This window comes from Phacochoerus africanus, chromosome 3 (genome assembly GCF_016906955.1).
Source record: "Phacochoerus africanus isolate WHEZ1 chromosome 3, ROS_Pafr_v1, whole genome shotgun sequence".
Classification (NCBI taxonomy): Eukaryota; Metazoa; Chordata; class Mammalia; order Artiodactyla; family Suidae; genus Phacochoerus; species Phacochoerus africanus.
Window position 1 is genome coordinate 108921657 of NC_062546.1, and position 22471 is coordinate 108944127.

Sequence of the window (22471 nt, forward strand, 5' to 3'; positions counted from 1 at the left end):
TTGCATACTGGTGACTTTCTTAGACATAATTTCTATTGTCAAAATCAACTCTTCACATTTAGTATAATTAATGATCTGCCAATCATAGGGTGATATTTTATTTCATCTTGTCTCTGATTGGTTGTTCATCTGTTACCCAGAAAATCTGCTTGACTTTGTTCCTAAGATTTATGATGTGCTGCGGTTTAGAGACCTGCAGTTTTCTGTATACTGCCTCACTTCAACCTGTCCTTGAACTTGTATTCACTTGTCTTTAATTATTGAATTTTGCACATATGAAAAACACTTAAAGTAATATTTTCTTATTGAGTTATATTTAAAACTATTTAGTGGGGGTCTGTTTATCTTCAAGAGTATGTATATTTTAAAGCATTTAGTGAATTGGAAGATAAAAATTGGTGTTAAAAGATACAATTCAACAATATGCCAGCTCTTTTTAAACGGTGGGAATTACAAAAGAGCTACTGGAAATATATTCCATTCAGTTATTAATACAAGTAAGTGTGAAAAACAAGTTTTATTCTCTAATAAAGACAGTATCAATTCCTAATCACCCCCACCCTCATCCAGTAGATAACCACTGTTCTGATGTCTATTATGGTGATTAGTTTTGCCTATTGTTAAACTTTATTTAAATGTAGTTCATTAAATGCAATGTATGCTTTTTTGCTTCTAGCTTTTTTCATTCAGTGTAATGTTTTTGATTCACATGCTGTTCTTGAGTATAACCATAATTCATACTTTTTCTTTTTTCTTACTGTTGAGTAGTACTCCGTTGAATTTCTATGCCACTATTTTTTAAATCATTTTCCCATTGGGCATTTCAGTTGTTTCCAAGTTTTGGATATTATGATTAAAGCTGATACAATAGTTTTGTAAAAACCTTTTGTGGCCGTATGTGTTCATTTCTCTTGGAATAATACCAAGGAGCAGAATATCTAGGTCCTAGGGTAGGTGTGTATTTAACCTTATAACAAATCAACACTGCTTCAGAGTCTTTGTCCCATTTTACGCTCCCACTACAAATGTATGAGAGCTCCATTTGTCCCAGATCTTCACCAAGATTTAGTGTTATTAGTCTGCTGGAAACCTCATGGTTCCTAGTCGGATTCGTTAACCACTGCGCCAGGACAGGAATTCCCTTAACTATGTCTTTTGATAAACGGGGTGTTTTTATTTTTATGAAATCTACCTGGTCAACTTTTCTTTTATGATTCATGCTTTCTCTGACTTCTCTAAGAAATATTTGCCAACAACAAGTTTGAGAACTTTTATGGTTTGATGGTCTTGGGTCTATGATGATCTTGAGTTAACTTTTGTACGTGGTTTGAGATAGGGGTTGAAATGCTTTTTTTTCACATTTTTATGTAATTATTCCACCACAATTTATTGAAAAAATAATTTCTTTCCAATTTGAATTGCTTTGACACATTAGTGAAAATCAGTGGATCATAAATATGTCTATTTCTGAACTGTTTATTCTCTTTCATGGAGTATTTGATTACCTTATACCAATCCTTCACATTTCCATATATATTTTTGAATTAGCTAGTCAATCTCTATCAAAAAATATCTTTTTGGGTATTTGAGATTGAACTGAGTGGTTCAGTTTGACGAGAAGTGACAATTTTAACAATTTTGAGTCTTCCAATCCATGAACATGGGAACTCTCTGCTTTTATTTAGACTTTTTTTTTCATATTTTGTTCTTTTCAGTATAATGCTTTCACACATCTTTTAAACTTATTCTGAAATATTTTTTATGCTATTATAAACTGAATTTAAATTTTCCCATGTCATTTTTCGCTCCCAGTTTGTAGAAATACAAGTGGCTTTGTATCTGTTGACCTTGAATTGTGCAGTCATTCAAATGTACTTTTTACTTCTGAAAGGTTTTTTTTTTTTTTTTGTAGCTTCCTTTGGATTTTTAAGTAAACAGTCATTTCGTCTATGAATTTAGAATTTTACTGAATCTTTTCCAGTCTTCATGCCTTTTATGTCTTTCTCTTTCCTATTGCACAAACTTAAACTACCTGACCAATGTTGAAAACAAGTGGTGGGAACAGACATTTTTGCCTTGTTCCTGATAGCAGAAATGTTCAGTGTTTTATCATTAAGCATCACGTTAACTTTAGGGTTTTCATAGATGACTTTTCAGACTAAGGAAGTTCTGTCTATTCCTAAGCGTTTTTTCCTACAATGAATAGGTTTTGAATTTTGCCAAAAGTTTTTCTTCCTGCACATATTGAAATGATTATATGGTGTTTCTTCCTTTTCTGATAATTTGGCAGATTAAATTGATCTTTTAAGTGCTAAACCTATCTTTTATTCCTGGGATAAATCTCCATTTGGTTGTAATGTATTGCTATTTTATGTAATCCTGGATTTGACTTGATAATATTTTCTTAATAAAACTTACTTAAGTCTGTATTCTGGAGGAATGTCAGTCTCTGATTTTTTTTTTTTTTCCTTGAAATGTTTTTGTCAGGTTTTTATTATCAGTGTAGTGCTTGCCTTGCTAAATGAGCTGGAAAGTATTTAAGTATTTCCTCCTCCTCTCTTTTCTTAAATAACTATACAGATTTATTATCTATAAAATTTTGGTAGAATTCATGAGGGAATCCATCTTGACTTGGAGTTTTATTGGTGGGGAGTTTTTAATTACAAACTAAATTCTTTAAGAAATAGAGACTTATTCACATTTTTTATTTTTCTCATGTTAATTTTGGCAGTTTGAGTTTTTCAAGATTTTTATTTCATCTAAGTTGTCAAGTATTTTCCCACAAATGCTCACCATATTTCTTTATTATCCCCTAAATTTCTATAAGAACTATGATTCCATTCTATCTGTCACTCCTTTTATTGGTAATTTGTGTTTTCAAAATTTTTTTCTTGATCAGATTAGCTGAGGTCCACTACTTTTATTAGTGCTTTTGATTTTGTTAATTTTCTTTTTTGTCTTTTTAATTTGATTTTTCCTCTTATTTTTACTCTTTCTTTTCTTCCCACTTTGGTTTTAACTTGATCTTCTTTTTCCAGGTACTTTTTTTTTTTCAATGAATTTATTACATTTATAGTTGTACAATGATTATCACAATCCAATTTTATAGGATTTCCATCCCACAACCTCCGAACTGTCTCCTTTGGAAACCATAAGTTTTTCAAAGGGTACTTAAGGCAGTAACATAGATCATTAGTTTTAAAACTTTCTTCTCTTCCAAGTAGTTTTAATGCTACAGATTTCCCTTGAATCACTCCTTTAGCTGAATTTCACAAATTTTTATTCATATTTTCATTGTCATTTACTTGAAAATATTTTCTATTTTCCCTTATGATTTATTCTTTCATATGTAATTAGAGGTTTTGTTTGGGGAGGGGTTAGTCCAAATACTTGTGGATTTTTCTAGGTCCCTTATTCTTATGGATTTCTAATTTAATTCCACTGTCTTTAGAGACATATTTTGTGAGATCTTTATGTTTTGAAATTTATTGAGACATTTTATTTTTCAGCTCAGCATCAGCATAAGGTCTATTTTAGTGTAAGTTCCAAGTGCTTTGGAAAGAAATACATACTATGAAATTGTTGGATGTGGTACCATATAACTATTAATTTATTCAATTTGATTGATCGTGTGGTTGAAATCTTTATCCTAACTATTTTTATCTACTAATTTTATAAAATACTGAGATAGAGATGTTAAAAATCTCTAATTATGATTTCTGTCAATGTTTACCTTAGGCATTTTTGAAGCTCTGTTGTTAGGGGCATACCCACATACCTGTGTTAGGGTTAATAGAAGTTCCTAATGAAATAACTATTTCATCATTGTGAAATATCCTTCTTTGAATATAGCAACACTCCTTGTCTTCATATCTGCTTTGTTTGATATTAATAGAGCCACATCACCCAACTTTCATCTATTGTTTTCGCAGTATTATCCTCTTCTAGTCTTTTGCTTTGTGTGTCTGTTTCATAATGAAAGTGAATTTCTTGAAACAGTGTATATTTAGTTCTTGAATTTTGTCTAGTCTGCCTTATTACTAGAATTATAGCTCATTGCATTTAATAGAATTAATGATGCAGTTTAAGTTTGCAACCTTGCTACTTTCTGGTTTTGGTTTCAATGCCTCTATTTCCCCTCTGCTGCTTTATATTGGGGTTAATCAAATTTCTTTCAATGTACACTTTAATTCCTCCATTCAGGCTCTTTAGTTGTACCTAATGTAATTGTTAAAATATGCAATCTTACCACCATTTACTTAGTATGCTTCCCATAGTATTTTAAAACCTTTTAATAATATAATAGCATTTGTTCCCCTATTCTTGTGATATTTTTATCATACATTTTAATTCTGTACACATTAAGACACTGCAATATGATATTATTTTGCTTTAGTCAGTTGTTTAAAAAAAACCAACTAAGTGTGTGGAGTTCCCTTTGCGGCTCAGCAGGTTAAGAACTCAGCAGTGGGTTAAGGATCTGGTGTTGCCATGAGCTGTGGTGTAGGTTGCAGATGTGGCTCGTGTTGCTGTGGCTGTGGTGAAGGCCCCACCTGTAGCTCCAATTCAACCCCTAGCCTGGGAACTTCCATATGCCATAGGTGTGGCTCTAAAAATATAAATAATAATAATATAAATACAAACAAACAAGTAAGTATGTTAATTTGGTCTGATCTAGGCCTGGCTCCCAACTTCTTATGGTTCTTTGGTTTAAGGCCGGTCTTCACATGTATGTATCTCTGTGTCCAAATGTCCCCTTTTATAACAACATCAAGTGTATTGAATTAGGATCCATCTTAAGGATCTCATCTTAACATGAACCCATCTGCAAGGACCCTATTTCCAAATAAGGTCACATTCACAGGTACTGGGGGTTATTAAGACTTCAATGGATGAATTTTGTGAGATACAATTCCACCCACAATAGTAAGAAATGGAAGAATATATATCTAGATAGATAGATAGATAGATAGATAGATAGATAGATAGATAGATAGATAGAGTCCCTATATATTTACAATTTCCCACATTCTTCATTCCTTCCCATAGATCAAGTTTCCATCTGGTATCATCTCCCTTCAGCTTGAAGATATTTTTGTAGCATTTCTGGCAGTGCAGGTTTACTAGTGACAAATTTTCTCAGCTTTCTGTTATCTGAAAATCTCTATTTTCATCTATTGAAAGGATATTTTTTACTGGACACAGAGAGAATTCTTGCTTGACAGATTTTTCCCCATCGTTTTGAAAGTGTCATTTAATTGTCTTCTAGCCTCCATCGTTTCCGTTGTGAAGTTAGCCATCATTCACATGGCTACTCTTTTATATCAGGATTTTTCAGCTTAGCACTTTTTATATTTCAAGCCATACAACTCTTTGCTGTAGGCAGTTTTCTTGTGCATTGTAGCATGTTTAGCAACACCTCAGGCCTTTACCAACTAGTTGCTATTGGGACCCCATCCCCAAATTGTCTCAAGTATTCTCTTCAGCTTTGTGGTTGTTTATGGTGGGTGAAACATCCAGTGCCAGTTATTCCACCCTGGCCATGCGTGGGAAATTTTCTGATTTGCTGTAATGTTTAGTGATAGACGAAATCATGGCAATGAATTTCTGTGTACATTTTGGTAGAGTTAAAGGGCATGCCATCATATTCCAATACAGCCAAATAAAATATCCTCCAGTCTCCTTTTTTAATTTTTTTTTTTAGGCTGCACTAGTGGCATATGGAAGTTCCCAGGCTAGGGGACAGATTGAAGCTGCAGCTGCTGACATAATCACAACCACAGAAACACTAGATCCAAGCTGCATCTGTGACCTATGCCACAACTTATGGCAATACTGGATCCTTAACCCACTGAGTGGGGCCAGGGATCAAACCTGCATTCTTATGGATACTAGTTGGGTTCATTACCACTGAACCACAATGGGGACTCCTCCCCCAGTCTCTTATAAACTAAACACAACTTCTGGTTTTTCTTGTGTCATGCCAGTTAATGCCTATTGCTCATAGCACATCATATCATTCTCAAAAATGCTGTGGTTTTGGCAGTAAGTGCCTGGCTACCATATTTATAAATATTAATAATAAAGATTTTTACTGGGAGAATCCTATGTAATCCAACATTATCTTCATTATGCAGTCATTTTTAGTAATTTTTTTTTTCTCTTTTGCCTTTTAGAGCCATGCTCCTGGCATATGGATGTTCCCAGGCTAGGGGTCAAATCAGAGCTGCAGCCACCAGCCTATACCACAGCCACAGCCACGCCAAATCCAAATTACATCTGCAATCTACACCACAGCTCATGGCAATGCCTGATCCTTAACCCACTGAGTGAGGCCAGGGATTGAACCTGAGTCCTCATGGATACAGCATATTTGCATAAGATTTGAAAGTTCAACATTTATTACAGTCTTCAATATGATACACAACTTGGTGATTGAAAAATAACTGGGTAAATAGTCAGATTCATTTCCACTGAGCCATGACAGGAACTCCCCATTTTTAGTATTCATTTTACCTTTTCCAAATTTAATATTATTTCTTTTAGAAATGTTTTCATTACCAGTATGTAAGTTTGCATACAGACAACCTCTCCTTTTGCTAGTGCTTAGAAATGTTTCATATGTAGTCAAAATGTGGTTTAAAAAGTAAGCTGCATAACACAAAATATACTTTTATTGAGCTATTTCTTACCTAGCAAAAACGTATGGTATTTACTCACAGATTGCTCTTATTTTAGAAGATTTTTTAATGTCAAGAGACAGCAAATTGCTGTCCCTCACTATGGTTGGTTGGATTAACTCCATGGATTCTGTGACCAGAGCCCTGGCTTGATACAGGTGTGATAGTGGGCAGAGATATTGATTTATTATTGGGAGGAGGGATTAATAAATGTTCTTAGGCTTTGAATCCCTCTTTTCAGTTCCTCTGAAAAACTGTCATTTACATTTTAGCTCTTGTGACTTGGCCTTCCAAAGAACACCCTCCAGGAAAAAAAGACATTTATGCAGAGAAATATGTCCTATGTTTCCTTATGTTTGGAAAAGCATGAGTTCCTTCAGGAAAACAGTATTTGAAAGTAAATGTGTATCTTTGGCCATTAATATGACTCCTCTTACTTAAGAGCATCAGTTTCTCTGGACTCTATTTCTGTCCAGGTAGTCAATGCCTTGGTAGCTTAGGAAACATGATGTGAGACAGATACTCTTGTTCATTATCTATTTTCTTTGAGTATACACCTAGTTTATGCAAACTGACAACTTGAATAGTTACCCAGTTATTTTTCAATCACCAAGTTGTATATCATATTGAAGACTGTAATAAATGTTGAACTTTCAAATCTTATGCAAATATGCTGTATTTCCATATATCTCCTGTTCAGCAATTTATTGTTTTTTATGTTTTCATTGAAAACTATTCATAACCTATTTAATGTCAGACTTTTACCTACCATGAAATATGAAGAACACCTTTCATTAAGTGGAAGGTTTTCTTTTATGATAGTCCTTATAGAAGATTCCAACAGTTAGTCAGAGGTACTTATTTTGAGAGAGTAGCAGCTTGGGTGCTGTAATATGTTTTCTCTGTTTTAAAACATCCCAAAGAATGCTGTCAGCTCTAAGTTTCTATACCTAGCATCGCCTAAATCAGATCATACCATTTTTATATAACGGTTGCAAATGTGTTTTTTTGAATGTTAAATCTGTTTCTATTTTTCAATCAATTTAAAATGTGTAGGAAAAGTGTTCTGATTGTATATTATCCAATTTTCATCAGCTGCCGGAAGGAAATGCTGTGAAAAATCTGTGATTTAAAACCCTTAAAACTTCTGCTTGAAATGCATGTTTTGTTAACAACATTAGCTATGCAAAGTGTCTTAAACAGAATTTTGATGTCTTTATTAATAGCATTTAAAAGTTTTAGGATTTCAGATATTCATAGATTTTATTCTCCTTGATTTACAAGGAAGGTCATCTCCTTCAGACCTTTATATTTCTCCTTTTAGAAATAATTGGAACTGTGATGGAAAGTGGTAAAAGGAAAAAAGAAAGAATTACATTATTAGCAATAATGCTATCCTTTCTAAGATTTCATGGAATGATATATTTTGCATAGGATATATAAGTAACAATAAAAATTCAAAACCCATTGTGTATAAACCACTTGCTTGTGAGCTGCATAAAAATACAAAGATTTTTGTCTTCCATGAGTTTGAAGTCAAGTAAAAGTATAACATTAGTTAAGTAAAAGTATAACATGGCAAAGAAGTGGTAGACCTAAGTGCTTTGGGGATTTAGAAGAGCAAAAATTGTTCATTTCTTCCTCTGAGGCTTCATGGCTGAAGTGGGATTTGAGTTAAGAAATGAAAGTAATGCGTAATAGTAATTCATGATGAAAATACTACTGAAGAGTAACAAATTTAAATGAAACGTATTCTTATTAAGCAACCTACATTAGATATGAAAGATGGCAAAATATGATATCAACCAATTAAGAGAGGATTTTTTTCCTTATAGTTTTCTTTGGTTTCATACTAATTGATAAAAACAGAAATACTGAAACTTTGTGTTAATTAGCAATTTAGTCTTTCATATTTTATCTACTCTATCATTCAGTATTTATGTTCATCTGCATATAAGAGATTGCCAAAATATTGTGACATAAACAAAAAGGGATTTATTTTCTCACTAAAGTCCTAGCTTATGGCAACTCCATGACATTGTTAGGGTTTTCCTTCCTCCTTCATTATTCCAACCCTGTGGTATTCAGTCAGGTCCTAGAGAGCTGCTGGAGCTTCAGTCATCACATCTCTCTCCCAGGCCTAAAGCAAGTGGAAAGGACAAAGAAGGATGCCAGCCTTTCCTTTAAGGAAGTCTTAAGGAAGCACCACGCGTCACTTTGCTTATACAGCATTGGCCAAATGTAGTCAAATAAGAAAATCTACTGCAAAGAGGTTAGGAAATGCAGTTGTCAAGATGAGTACATGACTGCCTAAACTAAAGTTGGGGGTTGTTTGTTTGGTTTTGATTATTGCTTTGGAGATAAAGGAGATGTTGGATGCTAGAGTTAGCAAATCGCAGTTTCCGCCATTCCTACTGAACACTGTTTAAGTCCATCGTTCAAATTGTTGCATTACTAAATCAAAATGTGTCTGGCGGACATCACCTCTTTATATAAGGGATATTACCCACTAGGTTGATATTCTAGACACCACTCATTCCAATTATGCAATTACATGAAGATCATGAAAAATGTCATTGAAAATGATAAACCTAGGTTGAGAATAGTGGATCTTGGACTAAGTGGGTTAACTTATGCATCCACCTCTGTTGAGTGGATGATGGATGGATGGATGCATAGAAGGATGGATGGATGGATGGATAGATAGATGGATGGATGGATGGATAGATAGATGGATAGATGGATGGATGGATGGATGGATGGATGGATGGATGGATAGATAGATAATGTACACTGGTAACAGATTGTGTAGCTAGGTTGACAGAAAAATAGAAAGAGGAAAGGAGTTGAGAGGGCAGGAAGAGATGGGGAGAAGAAGAGAGAAGCAAAACTAAAGCAAGGAATTGGGGAGACTTAGCCCAATTCTAAGGATAGTCTGGTGTAACCACAATTTACATCTCTGTATCGATCCATTCTATGGATCATCTTCTCAGTGCAGCATGGCATTGTCTCTGGGATGCTCTTTTATTTAAGATCCTTATTTGTAGAGGATTCTTTATTTCCACATTTGTAAATGTTGAGAGTGCACCTCAATGTTAGTCCCAAGGAAGCCTTTTTCTCCTAATACTGTATCACATGTTCATTTCCTTACTTCTTTCCTAACCAGGGAATGCCTCTATCTATGTATCTCTGCTTTTTCTTTTCTTTTCTTTTTTTTTTTAAGGTCCACACACAAGGCATATGGAACTTCCCAGGCTAGGGGTTAAATTGGAGCTGCAGCTGCCAGCCTGCACCACAGCAACACAGGATCCAAGCCACATCTGTGACCTATAGCACAGCTCACGGCAATGCTGGATTCTTAACCCACTGAGCAGGCCAAGGATTGAACCGTGTACTCACGGATACTAGTCAGGTTCCTTACCACTGAGCCACAGAAGGAACTCCCATCTCTGCTTTTTCTGGAGGTCTGTCTTCTAAATCCCCACCAGTGCTGCCTCTGTGTCTGTGGGCTGCATTTCCCATCACCCTGGTAGACGGTCTACTCCCTTTCACTGTTAAGAATCCACTCCTCAATCTTAGATGAAAACATAATAGGTGTTTTCATAGAATCCTGCTTCTTGATTCGATGCATGTTATCACATTAAACATCTCTCTACGTTTCAAGAGCAAGACTTACTCTTTCACTATTAACCGCGCAGAAAAATGTGGGCTGGGCTACAAAAATCAACACTATCCCGTGACCTAAATTCAAAAAATGATATTCAGTATCATTTGTACAATGAACCTCTGTCTTGGCACTTCACAGGCAAAAAAAAGGGGGGTGGGGAATTCTCTGAGGAATGTTCAGTGAAAGAGATTACCTCCAACTATATTAAAAATATTTTCAATGACCCTCTTCACTGGTTTTGAAGAATGTAAATTCCCCATTTCTCCAGCAATATGTCAGTTTCCTAAAAATTAGGTAGAATCAAAGAAGACAGAACAGCAGTGACGAGAATTTGCTGCCAACTTAAAAAAACAAGGGGCCAAATTACTGAAACAGTTCATAATCTATTCTCATGGGAATGCATTTAATAGCTGCAGTGCCATTTACATTTGTGAAGACATTATTTTATATTTCAGGACACTGATAACAATAGTTAACAAGATACATTTCACTTTTCTTTAAAAAATCCTTTGCTCATCTCATTCATTTGGCATCAGAGATCACTGTGTAGAAACTCCAGATATTATTCCTGTGATATTTAGCAGAGGCCTTTTAGTTTTAATCCGTCTTATAAAATTAGTAGACACACTTGTGATGTTTCATTGATCGCACATTCCAAAGTGATCTGTCAAATATCGGCACCTGCAAACGTGCCTTCACGCACATACTGAAGTTAAGGGGAAAAAATGTGTTGTTTTTTTTTTAAATATTCAGATTGGATTTTTAAAATAAAATAGGTGAACTGCTTTTTAGTGTGTCTAAGTTAATTTTTCAAATTCAACTCTTGCATAGTCAATGGGGATGGGATAAATATTATGGGATTTTCATTTGCATTGCCCTTCCTCTTCTCTGAAATAATTTATTATAATTTTCATGAGACTTCATAATATTATTCATTCACTTCATAATTGAAACGTTGTTAAACGCTGCCTCCTGTTGATTCCTGACCTATACCAGCCAAAGGCACCTTCCTTTCCTCCTTCTCTCCTTTTTAACTAAGAAAGTTAGCAAGTTTGACATCCAAGGATAATCCACATTGATGAATCTGAACTTATTTACATATAAAATTGATATAAAGTTCCTGGATTCTTAGAAATGGTTGGTGGATTAACTGACTGAAATTATTAAAACTTTTGAGTATTATGCAAATATTAAGAATTGTTACTGAAAATGTAGATGAAAACAACAAAAGACATTGGAGAATTAAAATATGATCATAATTTCATCAGTAACAATTTATCATTCTCACTGGCATAAAAGATTATTTAAAAATAAACAGTGACCACTTACTGTATTCAATTTTTAGTGAAATAGAAGAAGGAAAAGTAGTGATACAGGTCATTGAATATCACAGAAATTATCAGCAACTACATCAGTGCCTGGTACTTAGTAGATGCTAAGTAAAATTTTATTTAGTGAGTTCTATTTTCTAAACTTTGAAAGCGTGTTAGGGAAGAAATATACTTTTGCTTTAGTAAAGAGTCATATAAACTCAGAAAGGAGGTCTAGTTTGCGTGGTGAATGACAAGCCCTATATTTTTGGACAAAATCAGTAAAATTTACAAAGCATTGATTATGTCACCTACTATGGCCAACTTTTAGCACCAGCTCATATGGGTCTAATAAAGCCTAGGATCAGATCAACTCAGAAGTCCTTGAAATTTTAGTCATTTTTTTTAATTTCATCTTCTCATTCTGTTGTTTCACCCAAGTCAATTTGGATTGGAATGAGAATAACTCTTTGAGCTAGTATAATGATAAAATGTCCTTGGACTAGAAGCAAAAATTTTAGGGGAAATTGCAAATGTGGAAGTCTTCATCCCTGCTCTTCCTGTTTGTGGATAATTTGGCTTGACTTCTGCTCCACATTCCCAGAAGCATTTATTTGGTGACCACCCATTTAAAAGGGTAGCACAACTTTAGGATATTGGTTCGGGATATGGAATTTCAAAAATCATTCATATAGAGACAGGTGTAATGATTAAGTGGATTACGTTTTTTCCCACTAGTTTTCTGAAGTGGACACCAATAAGACAAAGAAAACTTAGTGGGGAGTAATTAGCAGGGGAAAGTTAAGGAAAGGGGGAACTTAAAGAGAATAAGTTTAAACACACCAGTCCAGAAGACAGATGAGTAGGACACCAGCAAATGTATTATTCCAGAGGAAAGTGATATTGGAAGCTAGCTAGAGACGGAAATATTTTTTCTGTTGAAAATTTCATTTGTTTTATTTTAAATGGTGTGCCTAGAACCCCCAATTTTTTTTCAGCTAAAGTAGCTTTTCAATTTTTTTGTTTTAAAGTTTTATTGAAGTAGAGTTGATATACAATGTTGTGATAATTTCTGCCGTACAATGAAGTGATTCAGTTATACATGTACATATATCCTTCTCTTTCAGAGTCAATATTCATTGACCACATACTATGTTTGAAGCATTATTCTAGGTCCTGAAATATATTCACTTGGTCTTAAATTTTGACCCCTTAGCTTATTTTGCTTTATTTTTATTAGCATTAGTAGCCTATATTAAAATGGTGCCAAGTCAATGAAATAGAATTGGAACTGTATCTCCTAGAGGCTCATAGAATTGTGGCCCTGACAATGCCAAAAACTCATTGTCAGATGTTAATCTTTGGGTTGCCTGGGTTTTCTAACTTTGACAGCTAACAAAGTGATTGCAGGAATTATAGGAGATAAACTGAATGACTAATATAGTCATCTCCTCGCTGGGCATCTGGACCATAAAATTAGCCTAATTTTTACCTTCAGGCTCTTGATGACATTCTTTAAATCTCCAATTAGAATTATGATCTTTTAAATTATCCGTCACATTTGTGTCAGTTCTATGATTTTGTAGACTTTTTTGATTGAGGGGGAAAATATGCACACAGTATACTCAAAAATCGCAGGGCGAAATTACTCTAGTGTAATTTTGAGTTAATTCTGGAAGTTCAAGGTTTTAGTTGAAAGAACATATGTTTTCAAGGACTTTCACAGTCTCCCTGTTTGCCTGCAGAGTTAAGGCTGCAGCACCCTGCCTCTCCAGGCTCTGACTTCATTATGAGGAAAACCCTTTGTAGAGGGCATCTGCTCAACTCTAATAATAAATTTTAAGGGAGGTACAGAATCAAAATGAGAAGCAAATGGATTAATTATTCCTCTACGTGGGACTTGGGAATTCATTCATTACGTTTGTTCCTCATCACTTTGTGTGCTCTTGGGCTTCTCAGAAAAGAAATGTTAAATGAAAAATGAAAGGGGAGTGCTTTTATTTTGTCAGTGTTGGGATTTCAATTTAAGTATTCCAGAACAAAGAAATATTCCTAGCACTGGGACCTGTACACTGTCACCTCTGGCCCTCTTCTTGGAATTGGAGTTTGAAGACTTGTAAATTATGATGTTCATTCCCAAGAACGTCATAGTCTAGCTGAGGAAACAAAAGTGAGGGGAAAACACAGAGGTTTTAATCATGGCTTACCCCAGGTAGTTTTATCATCTTGGACATTTAGCGTCAAAGACCTCATTTGTAAAATTAGAGGATGAGAACCAATGTTTTCTGAGTTCTCCTCCACTTCTAAAATTTTATATTCCCATATTATTATAGATTTCAGTACTTGGAAAGGACTTAGAGATAATTTAAAAATTCGTTCGCCTAAGCCAACACTTTCTTACAAATTGGTCCAATAAGTGGGTGAAATTTAAAAATGGTAAATGTAGCATAGAGTCATGAACATGGAGGTAATTACTTAAAATATCAAAATGAATGAGGTCTCAAAAGGTATGATTAAGCAAAGCAGAGAAGCAGTCTAAAATGATTTCAAATCAACCACCCAAGTCAAATCAACCACCTTGCAAATTGTTAATCAACAATTTTTAAATTATGATCTTAGGTCTTTTTAAGAAAAATATGTACATATTCCTGGGGATTTTGACCCTGTTCAAAGTTATGGCTCATCTTGTGTTTCATTTTGTATTTATAAGCCATTGTGCCTATTGTATATTATCTTTTGGCAATTAATCTTTTTGTTTAATAGCTCATCTAACATTTCAAATGATAGGTGAAAAGTCTATTACTCTAACTGAATCGTAAGCTCTCCAGAGGTAGAATTTTGTACTAAGTATGTGCGTGTGTATTTGTGTGTGTGTGAATTTTTAGTTGAGGTTTTATAGCTCATCCAAATCATCCACATTAGACATATTCTGCAAACTTAATGAGCACACTCAATATTGGATTCCATGCTACTTACCAAACTATTTTTACATTGTGATTTTTTTAACAAAGAATTTTAAACAATATCCAATTTTTCTTAAAACATACAGTGAAATAATAAAACTATACATAAACAGAGAAGATTAGTACCAGGGATAAGGAGGCTGTAAATATGCCAGTCATAAGATGAGTCTAGTTACTGAGCATTGTATTTTGTTTGAGGTTTCTGGTAGCCAGAGAAAAATAAATAGAAGCATGTTCGGTTATAAGGTTCTCATTAATGGAAAGGAGGGAGCATGCTGCTCCCTCGGGGGAAATAACACATTTTGATAAATACATTAAACAGTTGTGTTCTCCAGGCAAAATCCTGTAGAACTAGTCTCATTATTTACACTGAAATTCCAGATGAATTGATTATTTTTCATGGCACACTGATAGGTTTATCTACCAGTTGGATATCATATAGAATTTTGCTTCCCAAATAACCAAGTAGTTATTTGGCTAGCTCAGTTAGTTCAAAGTCCCCTGATTTGAGTATAGGAATAACAAGTTTAAACTTACTATAATGACTAAGAGTTGCCCTATCTTTTAATTTAAAAAAATACATTTTTATTATGTCAAAATAAACATAATTAAAACATACCACTTTAACCATTTTAAAGTGTACAATACCTTAAGTACATTCACAAGAAAGTATAACTATCACCACTATTTCCACAATTTTTTCATCATTTCAAGTAGAAACTCTGTTAAACTGTAACTTCCTATTCCTTCTTTCCCCACTGGTAATCTATGTTCTACTTTCTGTCTCTATGATTTCCCCATTCTGTGTACCTCACATAAATGGAATCATGTAATAGTTCTTTTGTGTTTGGTTTATTTAACTTATACTTTCTTCAGGGTTCTACTCTGTTATATCACATATCAGAATGTCATTTCTTTATATGGCTGAATAATACTTCATTTTATCCTTTCTTTCTTAAAATATAATTTTACCTTTTCAGTCTTAAGGGCTTTTTCCCATTCTTTGAATTATCAAAATCCTAGCAAACAATTCTAAGATATCAATTAATCTGTTATTTAAACCTCCACAGTATAAGTCATTTTCCCAACTACTTGGTTTACTTAAGGTTTTCATCTGACAGTAATTCCTTATCTATTATAATTTGACTTGAAAATACTGTTTCTTGACTTACAAAACTTCTGACAGCAAATGTGTGGGTTTTCCACACCAAATAATTGTCCATTTTTCTGAAGATACCAACTGGGTATCCTACAATTGAATGCAATTCTGACACTACCCACCAAACCTTATAGTACAGACCCCAAAGCTCAAGAGCTCAGTTCCTCAAGACTCCCCCCAATTTTAGATGCCAGTTGCAAGTGGTCAGTTCCCAGGTTACCCATACTTCTGTCAGGGTTGTTATAAATCAGGGTTTTCCTGTGATCCTCTCCTTAGATTTTGTAATTTGCTACAATGATTCAGAACTCAGGGGAGCACCTTACTTACTACTGTTGGTTTATTATAAAGGATGTTATAAAGGATACAAATGAACAGTTAGATGAAGAGGTAGATCAGGTGAGATCCAGAAGTTTTCCCAAGTGCTAGTGCTTCTGTCTATGGAGCTTGGGGCATCACCCTCCCAGCACATGGATACTTTCACCAGCCTGGAAGCTCTCTAGACCTCAGCTGGTTAGGGGTTTTGTGGAGGTTCCATTACATAGGTGTAATCAATTAAATCACTGGCTGTTTGATGCTTAACCCAATCTCCAGCCCCTGACCTCTCCCCAGAGGTCAAGGCAGGGCCTGAAAGTTTCAGCCATTTAATCTCAGGGTTGGTTCCCCTGGCAACCAGCCCCTTTGCAAAGCTATCTAGGGGCTTTCCCAAACCAGTCATCTCATTAACATAAATTTACAGGTGGTAAATTAAATGGGCTTATTATGAATCACAAAAGATGTTCTTCTCACCCCTGTCATTCAGGAAATTACAAGGATTTAGGAGCTCTGTGCTCACAACTGGGGACCAAGACCAAATCCATATTTCTTGTTATATCACAGACTTGGAAGTTCCATTGCAAGAAAGTACCCCTGCAGCTTTTCATGGAAAAAAATTTCAAATCCTATTTTTGTTTATTTTAAAAAATTCCAAATTTATAGGTATTTGTATCAAAGATGTTTTATATGACACCTTTCTTAGGACTCCTCTTTGATCAATATAATTATTAAATATCTTTATGTTGCTCTTTGTATGATTTATAAGCATCAAATTATAATTATAAATTGGATTTCTTGTCACTTGCTCCCCAAGAATGTCTGCTAGCTCTGGACATTGAAAGCTTCTGTCTCATTCCTACAGTCTAAGAAGAAACACTACAAAGTGCAGAGAACAAAGAGGTTCAGGATTTCAAAACATTTATTAGAATTTAAGCAATAAAACCTCGACCTGGGCATGAAAAAAAAAAGTCCTATAGCTATGCTCCTATTTTATTTGAACCATGTAGAAAATAATGCATAAAGGACCAAGACTTATATCAAATAACAATATCTTAACCAGGTTGAAACCATAAGATGCACATCAAATCCTAATTCAAAAATTAAATACTGCCTATGAAATAATTTTCTTCCTAGGTATACTTTTAGTTTATAAAATACTAACATACTAATAGGATATATATTTTCACTGAGCCCTTCTTAGAGATAAAATATCTAAAGATCAAACTTTATGAAAATAAGCTTATTGTTCTAAATATGGATTTGAAATCTTTGTATGAATTTTTGAGCCAAGTCTTTTATATGAACACTTCAATACCTAGAGAAACCCCCTGGGGAAATTTCTTGCTGTATTTTCTCCTACAATTTTTGCTTCATTATGGTTTGCTAATAATTTTGGAAGTAGCTAGATATTAAATTAAATACAAATGTACTCTACCAACTCTTGAAAGAAATATTAGTCCAATACATGAAAACACATTAATTAAAGGCATTTAAATTATTTAAATTCTTGGACTTTTCTCTGGATTCTTGGAATTTTCTTGGATTCTTCAATTTACAATATTAATACTTAATAGTTTATATGTGCTCTATATAGCTAATATGTACAATATAAATCAAGTACATTATGGACATGTACATAACTTAATATTCAGCTATCCATTGCCATTGTTAAGGGAAAGCTCTTAGATTATCTAATTTCATATTCTAATTAAATCTCCAAAGTAATAAAAAAAATCGGTTTAAAAATCTTACATTGTTATCAGCTTAATCTTGATATTACACCTTACTAATAATAAACTTTTGGTTAATGATCAGTTTTAATTTAATTTAATTTGGCTTTAACTCAGTGATATTTCTAAATCGAGTAATTAATATCTGACATTATTCTCAATGCCTGACACCTGCTGGAATGTCCTTTACTATGAAGAAAGTTTTCCATTGAGCCAACATAAATAAAATCTGGTAGCTGGAGAAAATAGCTACCTACCTTAAAGAAACTTGGCACAAAAGAACCCAGCAAGGACTTTAAGTACTTTCCTGTTTTATTCCATGAGTTCTTATACAGTACACTTTAAAAAGTTTTTCTTTCTGCTCACCTTATTTACCCTAAGAGCCAGTCTAGTAAATGCAGTTATAATGGATGCTAGAAAATCAGACTGTCTATTCTGGACCAGACTCTTAAGTTTTAGGTAAATTGGACCTATCCAACTTAAGTATTTATCTTTACATGTATCTAAGTGACTTAAAAAAACAAAAACAAAAAGTTGTTAACCTAAGCATTGTGATGTATTCAACGAAATACATTACGTTTCTAATGAATATTTCCAATTTCCCTTCATTAGGAAATTTATGATACCCTGTAATCTAGGTGGATACATAACCATCCTAACTCTACATAGGTTATTTTTCTTTTTATTCCTTCTCTTTCTTGTCCTATGCCCTTCAATCCAATCTGCACTGGAATAGATGTTTCCTTGAATCATACTTTAAATCATTCCTGCGACTACTTAAAGGATTTCTAAGGACCTCTGCTTTCCTCCAATATACTTCACTACCAAATTCCAAGTCCAGTGCTGAATACCCAGAATAACGTTTCTGTTCTCCCCCCTCTCGGATCAGCCTCTTGGACTCCAGGATGTATTAAATTTTATACTCCTTGACTTTCTAAAGATCAGTTGCAGCTTCAGCATTGGTCTTCAGCCTAGAATAGATTGCTACATGGTATAAAATCTTGAATTCAAATCATTCCTTCTCTTTTTAACTATTAAGCATCCTCTGTTTATTGGAGGACCTCAGAGATTTGATTTTAAGCAATTTCATGCCTATGATATACATACTACATGGGTACCTGTGAGGAAAAAAAAAATAAACTATCAAAAATCAACATCTCCTCAGAAAAGAAAATCATGGACTTGGAGAAGAGACTTGTGGCTGCCTGATGGGAGGGGGAGGGGGAGGGAGTGGGAGGGATCGGGAGCTTGGGCTTATCAGACACAATTTAGATTAGATTTACAAGGAGATCCTGCTGAACAGCATTGAGAACTTTGTCTAGATACTCATGTTGCAACAGAAGAAAGGGTGGGGGAAAAATGTAATTGTAATGTATACATGTAAGGATAACCTGACCCCCTTGCTGTACAGTGGGAAAATAAAAAAAAAATTATTAAAAAAAAATAAATTAATTAATTAATTAAAAATCACGCAATAATCCTAAAGAGGTAAGGCTAAACTTGAGTTTGTCATTGCTTAGCCTTGCTCTCTGATAGAGCCCGGGCTTGTCAGATATTTAGATAGACAGCCCATGAAAAGGACAAATTCAGATCAAAGCAAGTTCACTGTTTTACATGGTATGCATTTGGGGCATTTGCTGGCATGCAATCAATGCTATTTAATAGAACAGTTCGTGATGGTAGGAGAACAGGTGTGAACAATTTCACTGAATAGGTAATAATTAGAAATTTATCCTAAAATTTGCGATGTTCCTCTTGACTACACTAGCTTTTGGATAACAAAGATACATAAAGTTATGATCTTTGAAGCCATCATCCCCATTGTTGTATTTTCTGGTTGCATTTTGAAAGCATGCTGAAATCCTTTACTTCCTTTACTGTTAATGGAATCTAGGAATATAAATGTTAAAATCATACCCCAGTATCAAAGTAATTTGCTTTTATTTTTCTTCTTCATTATTTTAATTAATTGGGATTTTTCTGTATAAACCAAAAACCTGAATTCCCCCAGGTCTTAATGAACAATACAGGGAAATATAATTTCTCCATGAATGTTAGGTTGATTGGAAAATGTCATCCTCTGACCTCCTCAGCCTTGCTAATCAAGAAAAGACTTCGAAGGGACTCTTCTTGAGATTAAACAGGCTACAATCCATCCGCTAACCATCTTTATTTGTTTAAATTACATTTTTTTGTCAGACATCAGGTTTAGCGTTTCTGAGGAAAGCCATGCCACGTGGTTGAGAACGTATATAACCATGTCTCTAGTAATTGGATAGAGCGCTGGGTTTCACCTGAAGCTGTTTTGAATTAATGTAACACATCAGCCGCCGGCTTTAGGTGGTTTAATTATCAGAATTGTCACATTTTAGTTATCAGCCCAAAGGGTGCATGCTGGGGTTGATTGTGAACATGTGGTACTACCTGATACAGGTTACCCGATGGCCAGATATGGGTCACTTCAGGAACAGACTTAATTTAAAGGCATACTCTCCTGATTTAGAAATATTTATGGATGGGAATCAGACTGTCAAAGAAAAAGAAAGACTACATCAATCCAAACTGTTCAGTGAGAATAAGAAAAAGAGTCAGTTACACTCTCAGCCTCTTACATATAGGACTTAGGTTGATATGGAGAGGTTTCTCAAATCAATCTTCACTATGGGTTTTCTTTTTTTCTTTTCAGTTTTGCATTTAAGATCATTAAACTCCAGGCATTTATTCTAATGTGTAAGACTAACCCTTGTCCTGCTCTATTATTAGAATAAAATTGACTCTTTTCCAAAGTCTCTATTATAAACCAAGTAGAATATAGTCCTGCCCATTTTTCTTACTTAAAGGAACCTGAAACATTTATCTGGAAAATCTTCAGTGTCTGAAGAGTTGGTGCCATTTTCAGTTCTACGTGTTTAACTGCACTTTTAGTGACATTCTACTGTGAGGATGCTCGACTAGAGTATCCCAATGATTGTCACAAAGCTCTAAAGTCTATTGTTTTCCTGGATGCCATTGCTTTCCTGAAGCATCAGTAAAAATAATGAAACTAATTCTTCTGAATCACTGAACCCTTATCCCAGTTCAGGTCTAATAGTATTGACTACAATCTAAGCATTTTTGCTTCACTCAACACAGCTCTTAAAGGGCTTTCCCTTTTGAAGGCATACTCTCTGTGGGTGGTCAATACCCTTATGAAATTGTCAGACTTGAAAGTATGATGGATTGTTACTGGAACATTAAGTAGGACAGAGAGCAGATGAAATTTAAATACAAAGTTGCAGCTGTTCATAAGCTCAAAAACTTAAATTAGTTCAGCTGCTAAATTCCACTAAGAGACAAACAGAGAAGCTGGGTTACTCATTTCCCTAATAGGAAGACAATGCATCTAAAATATAAATTAAAACCTTGCCATTTAGGAAACTAACTTTTGTGCTAAAAGTGATCCCCTCCTCAATCAACCCTTTTAAACTAATTTTTTTATGACCCCTGTAGAACAGATAAGGAACTTAAACCCAGACGGTCTTTCTTTATACTCTGCATCCTCTGTCCTTGCTTCTAACAAAATGACCCTCTCTTTCTTCAAAACCTCTTCCTCAGCCTCCCTTGGCTCTTTGAATCTCTTTCTCATTTTCTCTTTCTTCATTTCTGTTTTTGCTTGTCTTTTTGCTAGTTCTCTTGTATGGAATTCCAGAAAGGTCCATCCTCTACCTTTTTTTCCTTTGTCCAATTCCTTGGATTGTTCAGCTACCCTTTCCACCTCAATGGTTTCCTATGGCTCCTTATGAAACCTGCACTTTCTACTCAAACTCTTATCCTGGATTCATTTCCAGTTGTTCATAGAACAAACATGCCTAATCAGGTGGTCAGGCTTGTGAAAGCAAGCTTGAGGGTATGTGATCATCAAAACCAAATCCCTCATCCGCTTCCCACTTCTGTCCGTGGCTCTTGAATTAACTTGCTTCTCTGAGTTGCATAGTTTGTAGTCGCCTTTATTGCATCTCTTTCTCATCCCACGCCCATTTAGCCACTAAGACCTATAATATATGTTCTCCAAAAGGTTTCTATTTATTTCTTCTTCCCCATGTCATATGGCCTCCGCTCTAATTTGGACTATCTCCACCTCATTTCTTTAACCAGTTAACTACCTGGTGTCTGATCGTCATCACTTTATCTCATTCTGGTAAACACAACAGTCATGTTAACAATCTGCATTACTTTTTTTTTTTTTCGTAAAGTTTTATTGAGGTATGATTGATTTACAATGTTGTGATAATTTTTGCTGTACGAAAAAGTGATCGTTATACATATACACACATCCAATCTTTTTCAGATTATTTTGCCATATAGATTATTACAGAAAACTGGGTAGAGTTCAATTTTCTGTAATAATGCCATACAGCAGGTCCCTGTTGGCCCATCATTCCATGTGCCATAGTGTGCATACAACAATCCCAAACCCTCAATTTATCCCTCCCCCACCACCTGTCCCCCTTTGGCAGCCATAAGTTTGCTTTCAAAGTCTGTGAGTCTGCTTATGTTCTGCAAATAAGTTCATTTGTATCATTTTTTTTTTTAGGTATAAGTGGTATCATATGATATTTATCTGACTTAACTTCACTAAGTTTGGTAATAGCTAGGTCCATCCATGTTGTT